The sequence below is a fragment of the Colobus angolensis genome, unplaced genomic scaffold, assembly GCF_000951035.1.
Source record: "Colobus angolensis palliatus isolate OR3802 unplaced genomic scaffold, Cang.pa_1.0 Scaffold423, whole genome shotgun sequence".
NCBI lineage: Eukaryota > Metazoa > Chordata > Mammalia > Primates > Cercopithecidae > Colobus > Colobus angolensis.
The window spans coordinates 304,740-310,028 of NW_012117633.1; the positions used below are offsets into that span (position 1 = coordinate 304,740).

The window sequence follows — 5,289 nt, forward strand, 5'->3', positions numbered from 1 at the left end:
AAGCAATTCTCCTGCCTCAGCCTCCCGAGTAGCTGGGATTACAGGCACAAGCCACCATGCCCAGCTAATTTTTGTATTTTCAGCAGAGATGGGGGTTCACTATGTTGGCCAGGATGGTCTCAATCTCCCGACGTCGCGATCTGCCTGCCTCGGCCTCCCAAAGTGCTGGGATTACAGGCGTGAGCCACCATGCCTGGCGAAAATTCAAATGTATTTTAACAAAAAAGCAAGTCAGTGTAAAGTCAAGTCTTACTATAATAATAGACATGGTTTCATGGCATGGTTGAGGCTGGAAGGTGATTTGCTAACAAACAGCCAATCTCGCCCTTGATGGCCAGAAAGGAAGCCTGAAAGGGTGAGCCTGCCCAAGGGCACTCAGGGTCAAAAGCAGCTGAGCTGCCAACCAGGCCAAGGGCACCTGGGCAGCTTTGCCAGGCCCCTGCCATACAACCTTGGGTTTCACCTTGGCCAACTAAGCCCAGCCACCCACTAAACATGGCGGGAATTCTGGGGTTGGAGGCCAACCAACCACTCCACCATATCCCTGGTGCGGTACCTGGGGCAAGTGGCTCCATTGCTCTGGGCCTCAGTTTCTGCATCTGTACAAGAAGATTATGAATCCCTTAATCTGGACTAGGGGTAGTGTTGGGATCAGTCAGTGGACAGGGTGATATGATGGAAAAAGGCAGAGAAGCCCAGATCCTCTCCTTCCCATCTATAGGAGTTTGGGCAGATGGCCTCACCTCTCTGGAAAATGGGAGTGAGGGTTGTTGTGAAGCTTCAAGGGGATACAGTGTGTGTGTGTGTGTGTGTGTGTGTGTGTGTGTGTGTGTGTGTGTGTTGCAGGGGGAGAGGCAGAGATAAACCTGAGCAAGTGCGTCTGGGTCAAGTTGCATGGGTTTTTTACCCTGAGATGAGAAAAACCTCGTGGCTGCTCGCCAGCAAGTGAAACATGCTCCCTTGAGTGAGAGGAGATGGTATTTTTTTGGTTTTTTTGGTTTTTTTTTTTGTGTTGTTGCTGTTTTCCCTACACCAAAATCAGCCTCTCCTTTGGGTTCGCAAGATCCTGAGGGGTGTAATTCCAGCCAGGAAGCCTGGGAGAGCTGAATCCACTGAGGCCGATGATTGTGCCTCTCTCTGGTTGCGCTAGTGGCTGTCCAGGCGTTTCTCACCTTGAAAGGAGTTTTGTTCTCCAGATAATGCTCAATGTCACCTGGGAAAATCACGCCAACTGTCCAGGTGCCCAGAAACCTAAATGAGGCATTATAACCCGAAACCACATCCGACCAGGCTGCAATTAGCTGGAATCCACCTAAGGGAAGCTTGAAAGGGACTGAATATTTTCTCCTCTGGTTCAGTGCTTAACTTTTAATAGCAGTCAACAGTTTCTGGGGGCTCACTAGGCTTCAGTCTAAGCAATTGCATAGGTAAGCACTCATTACCTATAAGCCTTGTGGCCACCTGATGAGGTAGATACTATTATCACTGTTCCCATTTTACAGATGGCAAAACTGAGGCTCAGGAAGCAAGCCATAGAACTGAGACTCATACTTAGGGAATCAAGCTCGGGTTCTGGGCCCTAAGCCCAAAGCGATATTAAGGATTTAATTTAAAGGCCAACGAACCCAGTGGCTTACTAGAGCTGCCCAGGGTTAGGGCATGGTCAACTCTCCTGACAGCCCTGCCCAAGGGGCAGGGATGATTCCAGAGAAGCCACATGAAGGCAGAATCTCAGGAGGAGAAATGGGATTGGGAGTTTAGAGGTGGTTGCTAGGGACTTGATATGTCAAGCCAAGTTTCCTTCTTCTTCTGGCTTCTGTGTCTTTCTCTATAAACTGGAGGGGTTGATCAATCATTCATTCAACTTTAATGTGCCCAGCTCAGTGTGACTCCTTAACCCCCTACCCCCAGGATACAGTGGTGAACAGAACGTAGTCCCCACCTTCAAGGAGCTTAGAGTTTTGTGGGCAAGACAAACCCACAAGATATAGCAATATGTCCATGTGCTCATCCATTCAACAAATATTTATTGCGTGTCTACAATGTTGCAGGAACTGTTCTGGGTCCTGGGGATTCAGCAGTGAGGAAAACAGAGAAAGCCCCTCCTTATGGAACATAGACTCTGGAGGGAGAGAGACAGGGAGGAAATAAGCAAGTCAATATGTAATATGCCAGATGTCAATAAGTGCCCTAAAGAAAAATGAAGCGTTGGAGGGAGAGAGCAAGTGATTGGGTAATTGGGGGATGGTCATGGAAAGCCCCATGAGAAGGTGACCTTTGAGCTGGGCCTGAAGAAGGTGATGGAGGGAGCCACATGGAGAGGTGTCAGAGGAATATTCCAAGCAGAGTGGGGAGCAGGTGCAAAGGCCCTGAGGTGAGTGTGCTCTTGGCACATTTGAGGATGCAAAGAGGCCCATGTGACTAGAAGAAATGAGGATAGGAAAGAGCGGTGGAACTTGCAGTAGAGATAAGGTCTTATTCTGTTGCCCAGGCTGGAGTGCAGTGGCGCAGTCACAGCTCACTGCAGTCTCAACCTCCTGGGGCTCAAGCAATCCTCCCACCTCGGCCTCCCAAGTAGCTGGGGCTACAGCAGGTATGCACCACCACGCCTGGCTAATTTTTTTTTTTTTTTTTTTAGAGATCTATCGCCAGGCTGGAGTACAGTGGTGCCATCTTGGCTCACTCCAACCTCTGCCTCTTGGGTTCAAGTGATTCTCCTGCCTCAGCCTCCCGAGTAACCTATGTGCCACCATGCCCGGCTAATTTTGTATTTTTAGTAGAGACGGGTTTCTCCATGTTGGCCAGGCTGGTGTCGATCTCTTTTTTTTTTTTTAAGACAGAGTCTCTCTCTGTCGCCCAGGCTGGAGTGCAGTGGCACAATCTTGGCTCACTGCAAGCTCCGCCTCCCAGGTTCACGTCATTCTCCTGCCTCAGTCTCCCGAGTAGCTGGGACTACAGGCGCCCACCACCACGCCCGGCTAATTTTTTGTATTTTTAGTAGAGACGGGGTTTCACTGTGTTAGCCAGGATGGTTTCAATCTCCTAACCTCCTGATCTGCCCGCCTCGGCCTCCCAAAGTGCTGGCCTCCCAAAGTGCTGGGATGAGCCACCGATGAGCCACCGCGTCTGGCCGAACCATCCTAGGTTTTCAAAAGACCACTCTGTCTCCTGGGTGGAGAACATGCAGAAGGGAAGCAGAGGGAGAAGCCTTCAGAATGTGACTCGTCAGTCAGACAAGAGACAAAGGTGGATGTGGATGGACGTTAAGGTAGGGGCAGGGGAGGAGGACAAAGAGTGGGCAGATTCGGGATCAATTTTGAAGGGCAAAGGTCAAGCTGATCAGATTTGCTAATAGAGAAGGCCTGGGGTGTGAGGCAAAGTGAAGAGGCAAGAATGCCTCTAGGGCTTTTGACCTCGGACGGAGAACCTGCAGAAGGAACAGGTTTACTAGGGCAGGTGGAGGTGGTGTCTGAGTGTGAGGTTGTGTAAGCAAACCTAGGACGAATTATGTACTGGCTCTGAGCCTCAGGTTCCCCATCTACAAAAGGAAGGTCAGTGGGACTTAACCCTTTGGAGGGTGATGCATTCCTTTGAAGATTATGATTTAAAACTGTGGATGTTGCCCCAGTGCAGTGGCTCACGCCTATAATCCCAGCACTTTGGGAGGCCAAGGCAGGCAGGTCACCTGAGGTCAGGAGTTCGAGACCAGCTTGGTCAATATGGCAAAACCCTGTCTCTACTAAAAATACAAAAATTAGCTGGGCATGGTGGCGGGCACCTGCAATCTCAGCTATTCAGGAGGCTGAGGCAAGAAAATCACTTGAACCTGGGAGGCGGAGTTTGTAGTGAGCCGAGATCACACCATTGCACTCCAGCCTGGGCGATAGAGCAAGATTGTCTCAAAAAAAACCAAAACCCCAAAAAAACAAAACTATGGATGTTTCCACATGCACTCTCACACGAGCAAGTATGCACAATAGCATGCATGCGCACACACACACACAAACACGCACACACAGTTGTATGTCATTTCAGAGGCTCATGGTCTCCCTGAAGCCCCTAACAGCCCCTGAGCAGTGCTTCATGCTATCCCAGTTTCCTTGCCTCCCCACTACTCACCTCAGGTCACTTTTCCCTCCAGACTCACCACACTTTAGGTCAAGACCCTCCAACGTGGCCAGCTCTGCTCAGGCTCCGGCTTTGGATCCACGTCTGTGACCTTGTAAAATTCTCCTTTCCTTTGGAGGAAGAATTTAGCTTGTAGAACAATGCCTGGGCACGCCTGATAAACTGGTCTGAGGGTGTGTGTGTGTGTGTGTGTGTGTGTGTGTGTGTGGTTTTTCCTTCCCACTTCCTTAAATCAATAGTTTTCACTCCAAGCTGCTGGGTAGGCTGAGCAAAGAGGGGAAAGCCAGCCCCAAGTGGGGCACAAGGGGAGGGTATAGTGTTTTCTGGGTAGGACAAGGCACCAACAGGGATTAACTGATCTATGATTAAACGCCAGGTGTAGGAAACCACAGATAGAATCTCAGGAGGAGAAATGGGATTGGGAGTTTAGAAGTGGCTGCCACTGTGTTCTCTACATTTCTGCCCTCATAATTCTAGCCCAGGCAACTGATATGCATATTTCTCTGCATTTCTCATAGGACCTTCCCTGTGAGCTATGAACTTCTCATAGTCAGGCACTGTGTCTTAAATATCTTTATCCTTAGCACAAGACTTGCCACAGAGTAGGTGCTGGTATTCTTTTACTATAAGTGATAGAAGCACCACTCAAATAGACGTGAGAAATGTATTGGTTCACATAACTGAAAATTCTCTGGGATGGGCTTCAGGCACAGTGGGATCCAGGTAAATAAGCAATGTCTTCAGAACCCCTCTCTCTCTCTCTCCATCTCTCAGTTCTGTTTTCTGCTCAGTTGGCTTCACTCTCTAGGTGGATTCTCTCTAACAATATTGTCCTTTGGTGGCTCCAGGCTGACATTCCCAGACTCAGCAACCCCAGAGAAAAGAAAGCTTCTCTTTGCACACTATTGCAGCTAGTGTTGTGCTTAACACTCAACGGACAAACATGAATCCCATGCCCACCACCAGTCAATCATTGTGGCCAGGCAAATGGGATGCTCTGATTGGCCAGACCTACACCCTGTGTCCTAGGGTTGGGGGTTGAGGTTTGGAAAGTGAGGATCAAGTAAGGGTGTTGCAAGGCCTCACCCCCCTTGCAACTCCATGGACTGAGTGTAGAGGATGGGGTTCTTCTCTCTCTCTCTTTTTTTTTTTTTTTGACAC

The 5,289-nt window shown here is 49.4% G+C and overlaps 1 protein-coding gene across 1 annotated transcript in view; it reads right to left on the reverse strand.

The window, feature by feature from the left end:
- The window catches only part of TMEM211 (transmembrane protein 211), a 10,820-nt gene extending 6,549 nt beyond the window's left edge, over positions 1 to 4,271 (reverse strand). The window contains exon 1 of the mRNA XM_011956723.1: positions 4,148 to 4,271. The gene's annotated coding sequence lies outside the window, so the exon portion shown is untranslated. The remainder of the gene's footprint in view (positions 1 to 4,147) is intronic.
- Positions 4,272 to 5,289: the final 1,018 nt, after the last annotated feature.